At 35.4% G+C, this 22,934-nt stretch overlaps 1 protein-coding gene across 12 annotated transcripts in view; it reads right to left on the bottom strand.

The window, feature by feature from the left end:
• The window catches only part of MAGI2 (membrane associated guanylate kinase, WW and PDZ domain containing 2), a 679,299-nt gene that overhangs the window by 381,352 nt on the left and 275,013 nt on the right, over positions 1-22,934 (bottom strand). The window lies entirely within an intron of this gene.

Here is a 22,934-nt window from a genome sequence, read left to right as displayed (position 1 = left end):
CCTCCAGCAGTAGCAGGCATGGTGGAAAGATACATAATTAAACTTCTCACTGGAAATAGTTAAAAGTAAGGGGTTATTCCTAAGTAAGGGGTTATTCCTTAAACCTAATTGTATTTCATAGTGGAAAACAGATGCTATACTGCTTCTGCAAGTCCCTTTCGGCTTCCTCCCAACTGTATTTTTCTTTCAAAGCAATATTTAAATATTCATGCTAAAGCCATATTTAACATCTGAACAGCAAGCGATTGATACCCAACTGAAAACAATTATTATCTCTATTCATATTCATAGAATCATAAAATCATTAAGGTTAAAGAGACCAATAAAATAATCTAATCCAATCAACAACCCATGCCTGTGACTGCTATAGACCACATCTCTCAGTGTGACAATCACTCTTTCTTGAACAACTCCAGAGATGGTGACTTCACCACCTCCTGGACAGCCTATTCCAATGTCATGCCACTCTTTCTGAGAAAAAAAAAAGTTTCCTAATACCCAACTGAACCTCCTCTGGTACAATGTTAGGCCATCGCTTGCCCCATCACTGTTACCTGGGAGAAGAGGCCAACCCCCACCTTGCCACAACATCATTCCAGGCAGTTGTAGAAAGTGAAAAGGTCTCCCCTGAGTCTCCCTTTCTTCATACTGGATCATCCCATCATTATTACACTGTAAATTCAAATATCTTTGACATAAGGCCCATTATATGTAAACCTGACATTATGAAGAGTGGCTAATCTAATGACACCATTCCCTGGCTTTCCATGATTAAAGCTACCATGGCTTTGGACCTCAAACTCTAAAAGAGAGAATGAATGAAACTGCAGTCCCAGACTCTGTGGGAGTCCCAGTTATTGGCAAGTTTTCAAAAATAACAATTATTTTCATAAAAGTTTAAAATTAAGAAGTTTAATTGCAAATAATAAGTTTTGAGCAAATCTTATAAGAAACAAAGACTATAAGTCTTGATAATTAATTTTTACCTCCAATCATCCCTAAAAATTAAGATTTAATGAGACTAGAATGTCACCCAATGTATGTAGGCTGCTCCAAAAGTAATGCCTCCTATTTCATTATGTTGGACCATGACATCAGAGGCAGATTTTGGTGGTATGACAGTAGAGATTGATGCTTCCCACCACCATTCCATTATATTTTGTTGCTATGTGACAGATGGCAGCAGAGGGGCAGTCTGACAAAATGGCATCTGACATGAAGCATGGGTGAAGCAAAGATGTGTCACTGAATTCTTCCATGCTGAAAAAAACATCACCTACTGACATTCATTGACAGTTGCTGAACAGTAATGGAAAGCAACCAGGGGATGTGAGCACAGTGGGGGTGATGTGTTTCAGCAGTTGTGACAGTGACAGTGGGACACTTCTGCTGGTAGAGTTTTTTATGATTGTGGCATGCAGGAAAAAATGCATAACAAATGGTATTGAGTATGTTGAAAAATAGTATTTTGTAGCTGAGAATTTGCTCTGTCAAAGAGCATTCTTTGTTGTAGTTTCCATGGAAATAAATAGGAGGCAGTACTTTCAGAGCAACCCACAGATCTCCTTTGCATTTATTGTAAAATGTTAAGAAACAGGAAATATTTGCAAAACTAGGTAGAAAGGGTAAATTAGGTGTTCATATTTAATCAGTCGGAAAGACTTGAAATGTATAGATGTATCACTATTCCAGAACAAATTTAAGCCCAGCCTCCTAAGATTCTTAAAGCTTCAAGTTAAAGACAGAAAACCTACTCATCCATCAATCATACAGCACAGGGTCTTTCGATACTCCCCAATATTTCCAATAATATCACAAATGACCATTTATCCTTCTCATTTTAACTGCACATCTGCTCACAGATCATTGAGTCTCTGCATCGCAAAACAAAGAACTCAAACTTCCACACTTTGCTTTTCAAGTAATCATTTTATCATTTTTTACAATGTAAGGTACACAAATGGAAAACTTTTTTTTTTCTTTCTAAGATACTGAGGAAAAATGTATTAAACTAGACATCATGGATTAAATGCACCGCTGTAACATATGAAAATAAATGCTTTTGCAAACCATTGTTATATATATGTATTGTATATATAAAGCTCTGGAGTTTAGCTTGTGCTAGATTTTGTTTGATTAAATGCTGAAAAAATTTTAGAACTTATACTGCTAAGATAAGTATGTCCTAGTAGAATAACATCTAGTGCCTTCCTCCCTAACGCTCAAACACCTTTTCATTGAACACAGCAATAAAGGCCATAGGTAACATATGAAGACAAAACAACCAGACAATTCCAACTCAAACATCTCATTTTCTAGTTGTAAATAATATTCTGTGAGTTTTAGGGACTCTGCAGAGAGTAGATTTTTCACTTCACCCTCCTGAAACTGCAATAGTGGAAGAACTGTAATAATGCATTTGCTAGAATGTATCAAATAGGATATACTCAACTGAGAAAAACCATCTGATATGGCTCATACAAAGTATTTCTTACTGTAATTTCTTTGGAACTCATAACACAGAGCTGCGTGCAAGTTAGTATTTTCTATCTTAGAAATTAGCAACAATCTCTTATTGAGTATGCTGTACTATTATTGTACAGCAGTCATAATACCATGTAAATCATGGGACTGCAAGACAATATTTCCGGCCTAAAGTGAACAAACACTAGCATGTAGTTGAGTCACACTGTGCACAGGGCTCCTGTTGAACTGAATAAGGTTCTTGAAGAGCAGAAGGATTGTATTGTATGAATGCATGAGATGGCACTCAAAAAAATTCAGTTTAGCAAAGCAGAGCATGCTATATGTTTTCAACAATAAAGTGCTGTAATCACTTGTCTAGTGCTCAATTTAGTTTATGAAAATCCAAAGATTGTCATTTAATTTCCAAGAAATAAAATAATGATTTTAGACTTTTCATAAACCCTTTTGTAATTTCTAAGCTGACATGCAGCATGAAAAGAACAAGAATTTCTGAATGTATCTGTTGATGCAGTAATAAGTACAAGACTAATTCACTGGAAGAGATGGGAAGATTATCTTCCATCTAAGAGGTATATGTATACACATATATACATACATATATATACATACAAGTATATAAGCATACAGGTAAATATAATTAACCAAAATCATATAATAAATATGAATGAAAATCTGTCTCAGCCATGGAGACAATAATTATTTTTTGGAAATAGAGTGCAGAAATACTTATCCCAATAAAAATGCACAAACTGATATTTTTTTCCTTCAAGAAGTAAATAATATATATATACATATACATTATTAAGAGTATCTCTGATAATCCCTTGAGAGGAATTTGAAAGTTTCGTGACAAAATCACTGTTTTTAAATTATACCGTTTTAAAAATTAGAGCTTTCATTTGAACAGCAACAAACACCTGATCAAGTTATTGAGGTATGATGAAAATAATTTAATGGTCTACTTTATTATAGAAATACTCTCAGTATTTGTAATGCTATTTTTTAAATGCTAAATAAATGCAAATATCAACATAAAAACAATATAAATTTAATTTGTAATAGTAATCAGCCTTAAGGCTGGATTTATTCATAAAAAAGCCATAGAACTAGGCTGTTGCGTTGTCCAGTTTATTTATAAGCAAGTAAAAGAGGTGCATGCTTAAAACATAACTGTATCCAGTCAGTAGGAAAAGGGATGAAGCACGTGAGTCTTTGAAGACTTCGAACTTTTTGCAGCAAGCAAGCAAGCATGAATGTTTTGCCTTACTCTTAATGTTCAGATGTAGAATTTCCAAGTGCATGTTTCAAAAGTATTGCAAAAGCAGACAAAACTCAAATACTGAGGCTTTATATCAATATTATTGATGAGTAAAAATATCTAAATGCGAACATGTTATGCACATAATTTATAAAACTGAGGAAGCTACTACAAAATTAGAGCTGACAGTGTTTTCAGTAACTTGTCCCGTCAGAAATACCAGAAACAATAATCATTAAAGTTAACAATTTTGGAATTTATTCAGTTTGTTTTTTGGGTGTACCTACAGTCCTTTGTGTTCAGAGAAGAAATGTTTCCAGGAGGAAAGAGAAACAAAGAAGGCTGAAATACAGACACTGTCCTATTCCAGTGACATAAATAGGCCATTTGACATGTGTAGGCTGTGACCTATACTGGAGATAGCAGTTAATGCAGACCTCTCTGTGGAATGAATTCATCATTATCTCTGGCTTTTAAAAACAACATAAACAAGCAAGACATGATGAACAAGGTTAATACCAGTATCCTTAGTATTTCCTGCACTGTCTTGTCAAATTATGGGAAGGCACAGTAAGAGAGCACGGTAACCTTCCCTTCTTCAAAGAGCAGATGAAAATTTATTGAAAAAAGAAATTGACGAATAAGAAGAAACAAAATTCTTTCAGTTGAGGTGGCAGTACAACAGTCATCTTGATAGGACATTCATGCTCTTTGTAACTTATGGAATCAATAAAGGTGTCACACCGCTTCTAAAGATACTGCATGATCATAATGGAAATCAAGCAGATGGACACTATTCAACACTGATGTCAAAAGCAGACCACTGCTGCTTTAGAATCAGAGTTAAAAAACCTTTTAAGAATGCAAAAACATGAGTTTGGACTATACATAGTCACTTAAAGCCTCATAGCTATCACATCATGATAGACTAGAACCTAGAGCTCAAGTACACAATGAAGGCATACACAGGGTACAAAGGCTTTATCCTTGACTTTGGCATATATATACATGTGTACATGTGTGTGTATGTTAACGATCATTAGTCTGGATAATTCCTACCCATATAAAACAGTAACAAAAAAACCGAACCAAACCGAAACAATAACAAACACAACAAACAAACAAACAAACAGAACAAAACAAACAAAACTAGGAATACAGTTTAATATAATTTAACAACAAAAAAAGACATAAACACAATTTATTTCTGCATTTAATCTGTCGGCAGTGTTGCAGTGTATATACATTACATTCCATTCATGAATAGGCAGTCATTCCATTACATAAATTTTGCATATAGGCTTGGGGTGATGGAATATTAACTCTAACATTTACGATAATTCTTACTTGTTCATTTGCCAACCAATTGTCAGTTGTGAGACAAATGTTTCAGAGAAGACCAAATGCCATAATCTAAGTGATTAGCATCACAGTGTAAGTAACTTTCATAGAGACAGGTGGGTAGCAGTGGAAAAAGCTTAAAAATGGAGGATATCAATTTAACTTTCTTTGGATAGTTCTATCATTTCTGTCTCTCTAAGACTGTAATAATGCATGTACAAGCCCATGATGAGAAGAAGATAATTATCATCCTCTCCAGACAGTATTTTCATTAAGTGTGCTATTTTGGATAAGTAAGTTTTTAATTGGTTTCCTGTGCCTGTAAAGAGGATGGCCTATGGTAGCACAGTAGTGAGGATCTGCAACCCTACTGCTTCCCCCTGTTGGAATTCAATAAAGTTTAATTGGATTACAATGGGGGTATCCACAAGATGTCAATTAATGGTATATTCTCAATGCAGACCTCTTCTTCCACTGGCACTTGATTGACTCACTCTGCACACTTCTTTTATTACAGGACCTCTTCCATTTCTTCACAGACAATAAGTATTGTATGGAGATGCCAAAGTCTTTATTAAACAGCAGCATAATTATGCAACTCTTATAGCACTGCCTACAAAAATCAAAGCTCTACCTGATCTGGGTTTACAGCATGTGAGCTATCTTATTCAAAGATACTTCTGGAATGTCCTGTATCTACAACTATGCTCATGTGTTGATAATTTCCTTCCAGCTCCATATTTCACTGCTTACAGAATGGTAGTTAGTAATAACATTAGTTATATGGTAGTTAGTAATAATGATAGCTACCACTACCAAGTTAATGGTAGTTAGTAATAACATTAGTTATTTTAAATCATATAGTTACTTGTACAGGACTGTAAGTTTTATTTCTCTTTAGGAAAAAAGAATTTTACCATGGAATGGCTGAATTTAACTTCTGAACATGATTGTTCTGGAGAGACTTAAGAACTGAAAACTGTTACTTGTTTGTTTGTTTGTTTTTTCCATGTTGTATGAAAAGAGAATATATACATTTTTCCATACTACTACATTTACATTCCAAAACTCTTAATGTGTGGGACTTATTGAGAGTTCCACGGGTTAGAAGTTTAAACTTAATTCTTATGTTTTTAAATTATTATTTTTTTTTTTTAAACCAGTAGCTCTTAACAATAAATGATAATGAAATTACTCAAAAACATAAATACAAATCTACCAATTTGTAATTATGAAATATAATGGAGATTTGGAGGATTAGATATTCTTTTTTTTTTTTTTTTTCTATATTTTCATAATTTTACACATATAAAGTAACATTTCTCCAGTTAATAAAAACATTTAAATGTTATTACTAGCAGTATTTAATCAATCTTTTTATTCATACGTTGTTTTAAAATACTTTTTTTGAATACTAAATATGTTTTAAAAGTCTGAAAAATTAAACACATTATTTCCCATGTGGACATTTGTAAGTGATAATTTCAAATTTGTATTTAAATTAGTTATTGGGTAGCTGTGTAAGAAATTGTCAGATTTTTTTTTTTTTGGTATCATTATTAATGTTTCTTTCTGGAAGAGTATGCCTAAAAGAACCCTCACATTCATAAAGCATGTAGTAATATTCCATTTACTCATTAATAGTCAAATACACACACAATGGCACATCTGACACAGGCAGCTGAGTTGGGAATTGAAACCCTAATAATTAACAATAGATTTCTTGATCTCACCATGACAAGTAAATGAAACACTCTGCAGTGTGCTTGCCCACTGGAAGAGGGAATTAACTCAGTACGAGCAGCAGAATGGATGTATATCACTGTTAAGATCTAATTCACAAGGAATGCCACAATGGAAGCTTGTGTTAGTAGAACAAATCTTTGCTAAATATTGCATATGAGTATGCAAAAACACAAAGATACACATTATCAATAAGAGCCTTAGTGTAACTGTACAAGATGTACAATCTGAAATCCAACAATTAACTAACTAAATAAATGAAATATATATTATATATATATATATACATATGTACATGTGTAATATTTGTATGATTTAACTTCAGATAAACATTTTAAGACTATATTTAAATTACTTCGGCCTTACTCAGCCTCCAGTTTAAACGCCTTCTCTTCCTCCTCAACCTGTTCCTCTATCTCTTTAGTCCTGGGGTTCTTCTCTGTTCAGCACCTTGGAGAGCGACAGCCCCTGCCGCAGCCAATCTCTCTTCGGCCGTGAGAAGCCCAAAAGACCGCAGAGATAAAAAGCACTTTTAGCTTTCATTTTACATGGATTATCTTCCACTGTTGTTCTGTATATATGTTATTACTGCTCCATCTTTCCTAGTATTCAAATTGTCCTTTTCTTTTAAAGTGACATTTGCTCTAGAACAACTTTCCCACTTCTCAGGAACAGAATGTTCTCCCTTCTTCAAATGCGCTGCAAGACATCTATTTATTTGTGTATTTATTTTTGAGAAGCTATCTTCTGTGAGAAGAGCTCAGAAACTGCCACATGTCAGATGACAGCCAGCTCCAGGAGGCTCCGAAATGCACCCCCTCCTGGTCAGAGATAAGCTGATGACACCAGTTGTGCTCTGGGAAAGCATGAGGTGCTCTAGATGTGGAGAAGTTCCCTGAAGCTCATGTACACCATGCAGAGTAGATCTCCTTGTGCATCTATGGAAGAGCCCACACTGCAGCATTGGATGTGGCCTGAAGCAGGCACAGCTGATGCGTACAACCACAGGAGCAGCCCTGGGCCAGAGCTGGAACCTGTGGAGAGCAGACTGTGGTGAAGCAGGCAGGCTGGGGGAGTTAGTGCCCACAGGAACAGTGCTGGAGCAGTGCCTGAAGGATGAGTCCAGTGCTGTGGACCAATGCTGGAACAGTGTTTGAGAAGTAGTAGTTTGTGGGACACCCACTTGGGATCAGTTTAGAAATGATCTTGTCATGTGAGAGGGAAGCCACATTAAAGTAGGGGCAGAGAGTGACCATAAAAGAGCAACAGAGATGAAGCATTATGGTTGGCTGCAGTTCTCATCCGCTGTTCCACCTCACCACAGGGAGAGAATGTAGAAGAGGCTGTATGTGGGGGGACAGTATTTTAAGTTGGCTTTTAGTTTCTTACTGCCATAGCCTGATAATAATAAGCAATAAATTATATTAATCTCATTACATACAGTCTGTTTCACACATGGTGTTAATTCATGAGCCGCCTGCCTGTCTTCATCTCAATGCTTAAGCCCTGTTCTATTGTACCTTCTTCCCGTCTTCCTTTGAGAAGCAAGACTGAGAAAGAGATGTTGTGGATTTTATCCAGACATCAGTGTGAAACCACCATGGAATATGCAGTAGAAGTATTGTATCATGTATTGCAATTTTGTTGTTCTAAAATATTTCTAAGTCAGAGATATGGCATTCTTGTACCCTGTGTACTGTTAGAAAACTTACTTCATAGTAATTCTAAATCAGAAATTATCATGATTGAAGCCACATAAAATTTCACTATAGTTATAATAGTTGCAATTACTAATCTCCTTTCAAGTATTAAACACATTTGAATGATACATGTTCTCTTTAAAGCTTAAAGAGACTAGTCAGAGCTTGAAATTTTAACTAAATACCTGCAGATGCAAAACTTCCAAGGTGAAAAATCTGAGCCTATTCAATGGAATTGTTCACCTGTACAAAGCCACATGCTATGCCCTCTCAGGATCTGTACCTAAATTATCTCATTAAGCTCAGAGTTTAATTAACTCTCAGACTGATATGAATCAAGAATGATTCCCAAAAGTCAGTGGAGATTCACTGGTGTAACTCATGGCAATTTTTAGGTTGGTTTCTTATGGAAAATAAAGTTTTCTGATGACATTACAAGAGGAAAGTAAGTAAGGAAAGTAAGTAAGGAAGATATGGTTATGTTTTCTACATCTGTATTTATCTGTGCATCTTTCTGTCTCCCCTGCTAAGTCTGAAGATGAAAGCCAAAAAATAAATTATAAGCAATTATAATTATATAAGCAATAAATTATAAGCAATTGTCAGAAGATACTAATGAGTAAGGCAGATAAGAAAGGTTGAGTAAAAAGTTCATTCTAGAGCTCAACCAGCAGATTTGTAAGAGATCAATTTTGTGGATTTGGCAGCATGCAAGCATTCTTTCTTCTTAATAAGGTGGTGTATTTTTGTAAGTATATTTCACATCTCTCTTTTAACTCCGTGGCTTTTGTAGGTTTACTGTGATATATGGATTTCTGAGTTCATCTTCAGCAATGGCCTCTCTAGGAATCAGAGGTAGCCTTTCTCTCTTCACAACAATCAAAACACCCATGTAATGTGCTTTAGAAGATTCAGACAGAAAAAAACACTTCAAACAACAAAAAAACATTTGGCCTTAAATGAAAACACAGTCAAACTGTTTAAATGTTGTGAGAACTGCCTATATTGTCTCCAAGACACCTTCTGCCAGAAATCCCCTTCCAGTCACAGCATTTCTTAGTACATGGTAGGAAAATCAAGCATTATAAAACATGAGATCTGAAGTGTAAAGCCCACATATTCTCAAAAAAAAAAAAAAAAAAAAAAAAAAAAGACATACATTGTTAAGAGACAGCAGAGGACACCAAATATTCAAACATATTCAACATTTTCAAACACTGGCAACAGACTGTACCCTTAAGCTGGATCATGGCTTAATGTATAGGTAGTTACAAAGCATAGCAACTGTGGATGAAGAATAGTCCTGGCTCAAGTTACTCTCTGCAGAAAAAGTTTATAGGTTGGAGTTCAATGTGAGGTCACAAAGTATGTTGAGCTATGGAAGAATCTCTTTCCTGGGGAGATTTCAGAATGGCTGAAAAAAATAGGCTCTATTTCCATACAAAATGAAAGAGGAAGGCAAACGAAAACTATTGCTATGCCAGTTGCTCTTTATTATGCAATTGCTATTTCTCATATTTCATGCCTTCAAAGATCAAATAATGCCACTCACTCTACAGGCATTGACAGTTTACACCGCATGGAATTCAACTCTGTTACAGCATGTTGTTAATAAATAATATTTGATCTCTAATGGCTCTTTTGTTCTTGTTGTTTTCTTCCTTTCTTTCTTTCTTTTTCTTTTCTTTTTTTTTTCTTCTTTTTTTTCTTTTTTTTCTTTTTTTTTTTTTTTTTTCCCCTAGCACAGATAAAAATATCTTCCCTGTAAATATCCTGAAAACCTTGAAAACCTTGGGATCACAAATTATCTGCAACTCAGGAACTAAGGAACCACACTTTTGGTAGAAAAAACTTGAGCAGCAAAGATTTTACAGAAAATCTGTGAATTCAAAAATGATTGTATTTAGTTTAAAATGTTGCTAATGCAAGACACTAAGATGTTCTTTAAATAACACTAATTACTATTATTATTTGTTTTTAACAGGTTACCTGAAAAATGCAGTGACTTATCTGCTTTTCTACTTACCAGATCTAAATGTTCTTATCTACCAACTGTAACAATTCTCTATTTGTATCAACAGAGAATATCACATCCGGAAGTACAGTTCACATTTCCTAGGTCTTACACCCTATGTGATGGCAACATCAGAAAATGTTAAATACAAATGAACAGTTGCAGTTTCTGCATGTTAAAGCCAAATGAACAGTTGCAGTTTCTGCATGTTAAAGCCATAAGTAATAGGAAGAGCTGAACCCTTAGTGATATTTCAGCTGAAAATTTTATCCCATGTACAATTACAAGTTGGCACCCAAAGCATACAGTTTACAGTCTCCTCAGAATTTAGGCAGCTGTTGATTTTCCAGAGTGCCTTTATCCAGCTGTCAAACCCAATGCTAAGGGACTAATCTTGCTTTTTCTCCTACTGTATTTTTTGTAATTCTGGGGATCAACTACTCACATGAAGAGAAACCCATTTTTGACATGCATGTCAAGATTTCTAATATCACAGCTTTCCTCACTGCACCTGTTTTCCAGTAAGACAAAATTCTTGTGTCAAAGGTTACATCCGACAAAATCTTGTATATATTCATTCAACCCTTTCTGTTTCAGAATGTTATCTTAACTTCTGATATAAAATTTGACAAATATCATTTTCAAGGAGTAAAATTTTAGTACTGTTGCTAAAAAATGCTTATAGTCTAGCAATAATAAAATAAAAATGGGATATTTTTCTGCAAATCTTTCTGCTTTGTTGTTCCATTAAAATGTCCAGGAAAACTTTTCAATCTAAAAGGAGAGTAGGATGAGTGCAATTTTTCTATGATGCCTCTTAATTGAGAGCTGAGACACTGGTTTGTTTATAGATCTTGATTACTTTTCTAATGCTCCTTGAGATTAACAAGGAAATTGTGGATTTTTGTCTTGTAGACGAGTCTTGTTTTATTTCAAGTGACAGTGCAGGCAGCAGTTTTCATATATAAAGTATTATGTTATTTCAACTGTGCACAAGGAATACTAGTTATTAATGAGTAAGAGAATGTGCTGCAGGCACTAATTTAAACTTTTGGCATCCTTTTTCTTCTAGTCAACTTTTTCATGTCCTAACAAAACATTTGATTTTACAGATATACTTAAATAAGAACAAATTGCTTAATCAATACAAAATCAATACCAAGAATCAGTAGTAATGTAGCCTATTGAATACTACTGGCTTTTTGTAGCAACAGGAAAATCAAGTAATTGGAATATGAAGACTTCATTGCTTTCAGATCAGGTAGCAGAAAGCATATTCTGAATTTAAAACTTGATAGTGTTTATGTAAACTGCTTCTGTCTTGTCTTTCAAAAGGGCATATTAGTTAGGAACTTCTGTCCTGTTTAGGGCATGGTTAAAAACTGTCATCTATGTCACTCATTTCGTGAGATAAGTATCCTGGAGGGAAAAAAGAGAATCATTAGAGATGAGTGAAGAGCTGGATCACTGCTGTGTGTAGTGACTGAAAGCAGAGCAAAGACACCTCTTTGAAAAATATAAATCTGTATGTAGAAGATATGCACTTGACTCATGATGCTGTGGATACAGTTTGTAAAGACTAATCAAATCCCACTGAACTGCAATGGAAAATCTGTGAGACAAATAATAGGGAAAAAGCATTTCAACTATCTGTGAAGATTATAAAATTATGTTACATAATTCTTGCTCACATCACTGGTCATGAGTGGAGATCACCAGGGGTCAGTGCTAGCACCTGTCCTCTTCAATATCTTTATTGATGTCCTGGATGAGGGCATTGAGTGTACAGTAAGTTTGCAGATAATGACATCAAGTTGGCAGGAAGTGTGGATCCACCTGGGGGTAGCAAGGCCCTACAGAGGAATCTGGACAGGCTGGATTGCTGGGCTGACACCAATGGGATGAGGTTCAACAATACCAAGTGCCGGGCCCTGCACTTTGGCCACAACAACCCCTGGTAGTGCTACAGACTTGGGGCAGAGTGGCTGGAAGACTGTGAAGAGGAAATGGACCTGAGGGTATCAATTGATGCTCGACTGAATGTGAGCCAGCAGCATGCCCAGGTAGCCAAAAAAACCAATGATATCCTGACGTGTATCAGAAAAAGTGCTGCCAGCAGAAGCAGGGAAGTAATTGTACCTCTGTATTCAACACTGGCAAGGCCACACCTTGAGTACTGTGTTCAGTTTTGGTCTCCTCACTAGAAGAAAGGCATTGAATTCCTGGAGCATGTCCAGAGAAGGACAACAAAGCTGGTGACAGGTGTGGAGCAAAGGCCTGATGAGGAGTGGCTGAAGGAGCTGGGACTGTTCCGTCTGGAGAAGAGGAGGTCCAGGCGGACGTTATTGCTCTCTATAAATACCTGAAGGGAGGTTGTAGTAAGCTGGGGGCTGGCCTCCTCTGTCTTGTAACCTGTGACTAGAGGGAATGGCTTCAAGGGAAGATTCAGGCTGGATATTAGGAAATAATACTTCCCTGAAAGAGTGATCAGGCAGTGGAATGGGCTGCCCAGAAGGTGGTGGAGTCACCAACCCTGGACGTGTTCAATGAACATTTAGATACTGTGTTGAGGAGCATGCTTTACAGAAAACTACTGGTAATAGGTAGATGGCTGGACTGGATGATCTTGTGAACTGCCAAGGATGAACCTCGATGATTTTATGACTATGGATGAACTCTTTTTGTTTCCTTTCTTCAGAACCTTATTTTCATTCATATCTGATCATCATTTATATGAGTTTCTACCTCTACTGTAAAATGCACTGATATTAATAATTTATTCCCAGTTGAACTGCACAGTATCATTTGCATTCAGAGACAGAGGTTATTTTACTAGATTTTAAAATGAAAGAATCAAAGAAACATGACATAACTCAGCAGAAAGGGCTTGCTATTTTATGACCTATATACTATAATAAAAAATACTATGGAATCATTCTTTCCTGAAGGAAAATTTGGCACAATCTTTCATTGAGCTCAGTCCTATTTTCCTGAAAATGTTATCTTGGAATATTTGTGGTTTTTTTATGCTTGCTTTCATTCCCTGACACTGAAGTCCAGCTTTCTAGATTGACAGAATTGATTAACAATTTTGTAAACTAGCCAAGCTAACACTTGTGGTGATGACAGCAGATTTTGGTCTTTCCCTAGAACACTGATTTGTTCAGTAAATTAACTTAATTGGTGAGGTGATAATTCAATAATCTGCAGTCAAGTTTATTTTCCTATATCAGTAAGCCCTCAAAAAATCTAAGAAAAACACAGATTTATTCCCATCACAGACATACAGGAAATTACCATCTCAGGAAATGGTTAAAAATCTGTGCATACAAAAACAAGACCAATTTAGTGAGAAGGGAGTTTGACTACATAGCCACAACTCAAAATAGAACACCAATTGAGCCCAAGGATCTCAGTAGCTGAATTACAGCTAACACAGAAAGAGGAACATTTTCCAACTCCCCCTTCCACCCCTCCTCCCCCCAAAAATAACAATCAGATACAGGGATGACAGTGTCTAACCAAAAATTATATAAATATAAAACACAATAGACATTTGTTAAGGATTGCAGAGCAGAACAGACAACAGAATTAAGCATGCCTGGAAGTAACATAGCTGATATAATTACAGAAAAAAAAAAGAAAAAAAAAAAAGAAAGAAACAAAAAATGTTCATGTACCATGAAACTTGTGCTTCAGCAAATATGAGAGCGATGGATTATATGGCTTTCGAAGGCTTTCATTTACAGTTAAGTCCAAACTGAAACACCAGAGCATTAAAGTCAGAAAAATCTGAAGGTTAGCATTTTTTTTCAATGAATGAAGTATTAAAAGTACTTCCTAAGTGAGCACTTCTTTTGTTATATAAATCCCTGTTCACTGAACCGATTTCCCGTTAGTAGAATGAACCATGGATTAGGTACATTTGATTTGAAGAATGTCACTAATGAAACAAATCATCAGGAAAGGAAAAAGAATTTTAAAGTGTGCTTAGTGCACTGCATGGTCACAGTGATGAGGTTTTGCAGAGAAGGGTAGAAGCTCAGTGAGAAAAAAAAATAAGGGTAAGATGTGAGTATATAAAAATGGATTTATGATGCAGCTTAGGAAAGTTGAACTTTCTGAAAGAGCCACGTAGAACTGAGGTAGCTGATGAAATATAAATGTCAACAAACATTACAGTTTAATGCAAGTGAAACATTTGTTGTACAGAGTTGTAAAGAAATGGCAGTACTTGAAGTCAGATCAGGTTAATGGAGGCCATGCATTGTTACCATTCACATCAACCAGCTGACAGTCAGGGTCCATTGCTTTCTGTTAAATCGGTATGAATTGGAGCAAATCAGGACTTCAATGCCTCAGTTTCCCCATTTATGAAACAGGAGTGCTGCAGGGCTTAATTATGCTCACAAAGTACATGGGACCATTGTACGAAACATTATATGCATATGAATTTCTATGAGCATAACATCTGTATCATCAATTCTTTGAATTATAAAAAAAGATGTGAAATCTGCAAGCTTGCAGGTGTAAAGAAAATTACATTTTTCCCTCACTGAATAGTAAATTACACATCATAAGAAAAATCATAGTATGTGTCTACTTCATAATTTTACTGTAAAGCCAATATTGTATCCCAAATATAATAATCTGTAGCTGTGGGACATGTTTTTCCATATTTATCTGGAAGGTAGTCAAGGTCCTGCACCAAAATCTAAGTCTTTTGTTCACATTTTGTTCAAGATTACATTATCCCTGAATGGCACGGCTATAAACCATGATTGGCTCCTTTAATAATAACATATACATTATTATTAGGACAAAATAGGTAAGCAAATTATTTTGCCGTGTAGCATAAAACTTTTTATGTATTTTAAACAACTATATATCTCTGGAAATACTCACACTGAGGTAGGGACATCCTCAGCATTTCATTAAAATGCCCTTTGTCATCCAGCTATAAACATTTTTATGCAGATAATCATTGTGCCTTTGACTCCTAATTCAGACTTTGAAGGCTTTTGTTGTGGATTTTTTTTTTTTCTTTTTCTTTTTGTTTGTTTTGTTGGAAAAATGGCATGGCTGGGTTCGTGAGTTTAGCTATACATTCTTACAGCCAGTATCTCTGAAAGAAATAAGATATAAATCTATATCCTCCTGCATTTAGAAATCACATTATTTCACGAAAGAAATTAATGAGTAAAACCTTTGTTAATGCACATTTAGTACTCTCAGAGTTTACAGAGCATCAATTCAGGAAAACTAAATCTTCTGAAGAGTATAAAATAAAGAATTACAGTACATGACATCCGAGCCTAACTCAATTCAGTTCTACCTCTAAAGCTTGCAAAAGCCACTGGGAATATCTGTGACAGCCCATCTCCAAAAGAAGCACATGACATGGCACAGTGATAAAATGATATAGCAAGTTAAAGGCCAAAAGATACTGCATTTCTTTGGAAAAAGTGAAATATTTTTCCAATATTCTCTTATACTATCTGCAAAAACAGAATGGCAAACAATTATGGTGGGCCACCGCTATGGAAGAGGGGAGCAAAGATTAATTATGTATTTCCTTATTTTCCACAGTTTGATTTTGACAGGTGAAGACACCAGTGGTTAGTTTATGAAATAAGCTGAAGGGGGAAATTTGTAGATTTGTATCCAAACTACACAGTGTTTCATTTGTTGGGCTGCTTTCCATAAACTGGAATTTCACTTTTATTGAATTTTTTGCAGGTTTTCTAGTTGTGGCTTCAAGTATTTCAAAGACACTGAATTTTCTGGATGCTAAAACATGAAAACATATATATTCTTACATAGGTCTTGATTTAGGTGACTCTGGCTCTGGCCAGAAAAGCTGAATGCTGAGATGCCACTGCAGTGGGCATAAGAAAGCTTCTCTTTCTTTTTTTTTTTTTTTTTTCCCCATTCCTGACCATATTAACGACATGGAAGACTAATAATAAGAACTATCATCACTGGATGCTGCAGTTACTAAGAGACTGAGATGTTTTATTGATAGTTTTTCTCAAATATAAATAGCTTCTGTCTGTGTGGGTTACACTACTTCTAAGTACAAAAAAAGAAAAGGCATATGTTACACACATCTTTACTTTTGGAAGAATATGTGCAGGACTAATGTTTCCCAACCTCAGGCTCTTTGCAAGGGTTTCTTAGCAATCAGCAGAGAGACTGTCTGATGAAGGAGTCTGCTGAGCTGTTGTTTCCTAGTGAAAGAATGTGGCTAGTCCCTGAAAATGGAGGATCTGAACTAATCTGTAATCTGACCTGGATGTTATGGAGCTATGAAGTACATAATTCCTACTCGATTTTGTTTCCCTGGTGTTTATGACTGAAACACTTTGCTTAATTTTAAGGCATTTTCTATGTCTTCTCCTCTTTCCCTTTTGCATCTGTCCCAAAGTCATTACAGCTGCATTTTAATTGTAGCAAAAAATAAAAATAACAATAATATTAATAATAATAATTAATTGGACATAATATAGAAAAGGTTTGCATTAGGAAATCTGGTTGAAATTTAAAATAATTCAGTGGAATGTATAGCATTTAAGTAGTAGACAATTCTCATTTTAGGGAAGCTATCTAAATGTGCTCTAACCTTCAAGTTTTCCTAAAAAAGGACAGTACAGAAGTAACCTAGTCTTGAAAGGATAGATAAGAACTACTGAAAAACGTGTTGGGGTAACAGAGCAAAATATGTCTTCTCACGATTGTCACTTTCTGCTACCTGACAAACTCAGAAGATGACAGTTTTTCTATGAGAAGGAGAATTTTGAAAATTGGCTTTGTCATAATAACAACTTGCCAAAACTTAGCCTTTCGTAAAGACAGCTTTGAGTTCATTTCTCTTCTAATTTCTGCTGCATTTTTGGGAGGGATTCAGAAAAAGAAAAAAAAAAAAAAAAAGATCTGCAAATTGAAATGCACTATCTAGGCTTTAAACCACATTCAGCTTAAAAAGCAAGCTACAAATTTTTGTAGGCTTCCTGCATTATAAACAGATACAAAGAAGTCTATACTCAAAAGATACACTTACTGTTAGAAGACGTACCTAGTCCACAGGAACTCTAGAAGAAATTAAAGTCTCTGAGTTTATCTAAAGAGGTCTTCAAGCACACTATTTGTGTTACTAGATTCAACAAACTGCAAGCTGATTTTAAATGGAAATATATATCTTCAGGAAAAAAAAAAGAAAAAAAAAAGTGCAGATGGTCTTGGATGACTGAGAAACAAAATGAGTACTAGCACAAAATGAGCACAAACTGTTCATTTTATGAGTTGTCATGGAGAGAATTATGAATGGAAAGTATTCCTATGCACTAATGAAAGCAGGAGAGCCCTGAAAGAAGCATTAATTGCACTCTAACTGCATTATTCCAGTATGGACGATTTGTACTTCTTATTTCAAGTGCTGACGCACTACCTTGTAAAACTTGATGCAACCACATCAGCTTCCTGAAGAGTAAAACAAGACATTTAGATTAGAAGAAATCTATTTGAAGTTTGCTTACTCATAAAAAAAAAACACAACAAAACAACAACAACAACAAACCTTCATCCCAATCTGAGAAAAGGCCAGAAATGCCAGAAAAGTATTTCATTTTGTTGCAAAGCAGGAGACTAAATGAGATGTGGAAATTATTATGTTTCATTCTGTAATCACTGGCTCTGTAAACAGAGCTGTATAAGTTATATGGAGTATGTTAACAGATATTCATATTTTGAAAGATAGACAAACCACCAGTTCGCTTACAGTATCAGTATGATATTGCTGACAGATGAGAATTCAGTGACAGACATTACTAAAATTATCATAAACTCCTCCATTTAATAGTTTACCTAATAGAAAGGAAGTTTTTGAAGGCAATATTATGCATCACACTATCAAATATATCATTAGAAGATTTGCAGCACCCATGAAGAAGGAAAAGACAATGTCATCAGCACTTGGAACAGGACTTTCAAAAGTACCTGCCCATGGGAAGCGAAGACTTGAAGTACTCACTTTAACAATCAATTAACTATTAAAACACTTAAATATATTAGATACCTTTTTAAATTAGCTGCCTTCTACAATTGGTAGAAGTGCTGACATAAACTTGAATTTAGCAGCTTATGTTCAAGAAGATGCTATAGTCATGGAAAATTAATAAATCACTCCATTCCAATTGCTAGTTGAGAAAATGTTGATAGTCTTGTAATTTTAAAGATGTTCTTCACCTCCTGCTGAAGCAGTCACTATGCCTGAAGGACAGTAAGAGGCAGAGGCAAAAAACGCCTGATTCTCACTTGGTGGGTAAAGAACATTGGTTGGGAACCTTCATGATGCTGGTTGCACAGGCAGCTCCCCCACACAGAGTGGTTTCAGAGATTTTGAGATAAACTTAATTTAAGCAAAATTGCATTTAGAATGTCATAGTCTACAGACAGAATTTATTGAGCCTGTTGATGGACAGACAAAATAAAATATCAGAATGCATTTGAATTAACATTGATCTGAAAGTGATATCAAAAATGGGAGTGAAAATAGCAGCATTATGTCTTTAATAAAATGAACTAGCGTAGTATAGAGAACAGTGTTATTACTGAGTAAGAGAAATGCTTTTACTTTTCTGCTTTTCAAATATCTTCAGAGACAGACTGTTTCTCTGTTTAAATTCCACTAAAGTCACATATATAATAAAATTAGCATTCGTACCCAGTGCTTGCCACTTTCAGCATCATTTTTTTCAGCTGTTTTATTCAGTCTGAACATTCAGTACCTGCTACCTTTCTCACCCTCTTTATAAAAGGTTTGCTATTGTTATGAATTAGCATTAGGAGAGAGCTGAGAGAGACTTGATACATACATTTAGCATGCAGAAAATATGACATGAATTTAGCCTCAATATTTGTAACACATTTCTTGTTCACAATAGAAAATTTACTTCTTTTATCTTTTGGCATTTCCCAACTTTCACAGAAAGTAGCCAGGTCATCCCCAGGTACTGGATGTTGCTACTGGATAAACCCATTAGAAGCAGAAATGTTACTTAAGCTTAAATTTGCAAAACACCCCCATTTCATAATATGGACATTTGAGAATTCATTTTCTTCTTCATCTAGTTAATGGAAGTAGTTTAATATAGCTATACACTTTAAGTACAGAAATCTAAATACCTTAATGTTTCCAGATTAATATTTTTTCTGACCTGGTTAGCAGTTGTTGTCCCTATGCACAATTAGATAGGTAGTTAATAAAGTGTTTAAAATACTGTCTAGATTGTGTGGTTTTGTTTTTTAATATGTATATAATTAAAACATAGTTCCCAGTGTAAGACTCTTAACTTTTCTCCTTCAGATTTCTGGGAAGGGTGAAGAAGGCAGCTCTTTTGGTTTTCGGACTAGGGTTCATTTGATCAGAAATTCTACTGATCAGGCTTTCTCACCTACTTCCTGATTAATGTCTCTCCTTCTGGTTTTTGAAGTGCTGAGCTGTGGTACTTTTCACTGGCCTTAGCAGGAAAATGAGATGCTCAGTTTGTCTTGAAAATTTAGACTTCCTGTTTTGCAGCTGAGGTCCCAAGAAATGAAGTACAAACTCTCACAAATTACTACATTTTGCAAATATACCCCTTCGTTCGTATAACCACACTAACTGAACAGATTTGCATGATTCCTCACCAAGTTCCCTCAAATGACTGCTTGACATAGGAGAAAGACTCCTCATATTCCATGTCAATTCACTGAAATTCCTTCTCTCTTCATAATAGCAATAAGTATGGGTGACGACTGTGAATTATATTGCATAATTTTAAGAGTAACAACTAAGATTGAAAAATTAAAATTTGATTTTTGCTTTAATTAACAACTTTGTTAACAACTGTAGAAATAGTCCTTTTAAACTATTCTTTTACTAGAAAAATAAATGGACAAGATTTACAGACATTAACATTCTTCACTGAAAGAGCATTACAGTAATAATAATAATAATACATTAAAATATGATGACTCTATTCATGGTAGGCTTCCAATTCCTTAAGGGGCCTATTCACTATTTAACAAATTCCAGCCACATAACTTAAAGAAAGGTCAATTTCCAGATTATAAATGAGTGGATAATAATACGATTTTGCTACTTAAAAAAGATAGAAATGACCACACTCCAATCTTCGCTTTCTTACAGAATTTACTACATGACAATCACAAAATCACAAAATGGCATGGCTTTGAAGAGCCCTTAAAAATCATCTAGTTCCAACACTGCGCCATCGGCTGGCTGCCAACCATCAGTTGAGGTTGTCCAGGATCCCGTCTCTGATTGTCTCCAGGGATCGGGCACCTGCAGCTTCTCTGGGCAGCTGTGCCAGTGTCTCACCACCCTCTGGATGAAGAAGTTGCTTCTAACATCTAATCTAAATTTTTCCTCTTTTAGTTAAAAACCATTCCCCCTTGTCCTTTTAATAGAAAAGACAAGTAAATGATAGAAAATTATTTCTTCATTAGCATGTTTTTTTTTGTAAAGGCTTATAATTAAGTCACTTCTACTTCCTCTACATCTACATAACATTCCCATCATGTCTGAGGTCTCCTCCAAATTAAAATATTTTTCCCCAAAGTATCTGACCACATAAAACTCTCTATTTTATACCAAAGTTTCTAAACATTCTTATTTGGAATAAAAAAGTTGCAAAACTTAACATCAAAAAAGTTTAATTTTTTTTTTTTTTTCTTTTTTTTTTTTCCCCTTCATGGTTAACCTGAGAGGTTGAAGCAGAATTCTCACAGAGTTTGACACCTTTCAGGACGTTTGCTACTCCTCACAAAAAGCCTCGCCAAAATGTAAGCTTGTTAGTACCACTGCCTTCCCAGCACCTTGCCCAAATTAGGCACATATTTAAGAGGGAAAACAAAGGATTTCTTGCTGTTATGGTTTTACTCCAGTACTTCAAGACTTGTGTATTTCTCTAATAAAAATTGATAATTGAAGATACTATGATACAACCTTCAAAAACATGTAAGCAAAAGTAACACCTGACCACTCCAACCCACTTCCCTTCTTCAAAGATTTGCTTCATTTTATTCACAAATGTCATTTCTTCTGAAAAGTGTTCTAATGATCAGCTCGGCTACAGTTACAAAACATTTTCTGTGTGACTTATTTTTCTCTGGTATGAGGCAGATAAGGAAATAAATAGATTTGTTCTCACAGAATAGCACTGGTAACCCTTACCCTTCAGACATTCATTCCAAAGAAATTCCACTTAATATAATTATTACTTTGATAAAAACAAAACAAAACAGTTCCAGTTGAACATGAATAAAGATTTTCCTTCTAGCTGCCATTCTAATTAATCACTCAATAAGTAATGAAAGGTAAAAATCAGTATTTCTGTCCTTATTTCTAACACAACATACAATCATAGAGTGATAGAACATCCCAAGTTGGAAGGGATCCACATAGATCAGGGTCCAGCTCCTGGCTCCAGAAAGCAACACCCAAAATTCAAACTCTGTGTCTGAGAGCGGTGTCCAAATGCACCTTGAACTCCAACAGCTCTGGGCTGTACACTGGACAGCCTGTTCTGTGCCTACCACCCTCTGGTGCAGACCCCTTCCCTAACCCCTTTTCCCGCCCCTCCCCTGACTCAGCACCATGCTGTTCCCTACAGGCCAACAGACATTGTGAGATAGTGCACACACATCTAGTTCCTCATTTTCAAAAAGAATACTTCACATTTCTGTAAAATTAGAACATAAGCTTAAAGTCAGTCATAGGAACCTGTCAAAGTATTCCTGTTTCAATCTGAAAAGTATAACTTTGCCCAAACCACTATTCTTTTCAACATTACATGGTGTTAAGTAATTTTTACAGCGAAATAAATGAAAGGTAATTGAGGATATATTTGAAGCAGGAAAATAATATTTTAATTTGCAGCTGTTCCAAGCTATCTGGCTTGTTCCTGAAATCGTATTCTTTGATTTACACCTACAGTCTCACATTGAGAGAGATGCAGAAAGTTTATGTCTACATATGGTTTCATTCTCTCTGCTCCTCCATTAAATATGTCAGTTCAATAAACTGATGAGGCCCAAAGGTAAGCAAGGTACTTCCAAAGGACAGATCCTAGGATAGATATGCTTCCCAAATCTGCTCGCTGCTCAGTCACAGAAGCCCTCACAGCAGCACAAAGAAGGCATTCCTTAAGATAAGACTTGCTCTAAACTTAAACTTATCTGTTTCACCTACCTGAAAAATAAGTCAATTTCTATTGCACCAGGAAGTCTATAAAGGAGTGTACAAATTTCACAGCATTCTGATAAGCGAGATGCTTTTGTTGCTTAATTATTACCCTGCACATTACAGATTTACATCTAAGGTTAGACT

The sequence above is a fragment of the Coturnix japonica genome, chromosome 1 (assembly GCF_054131305.1).
Source record: "Coturnix japonica strain WE chromosome 1, WE-NBRP24, whole genome shotgun sequence".
Classification (NCBI taxonomy): domain Eukaryota; kingdom Metazoa; phylum Chordata; class Aves; order Galliformes; family Phasianidae; genus Coturnix; species Coturnix japonica.
The sequence above is the reverse complement of the archived record's forward strand: the minus strand, read 5'-3'. Positions and strand labels throughout refer to the sequence as shown.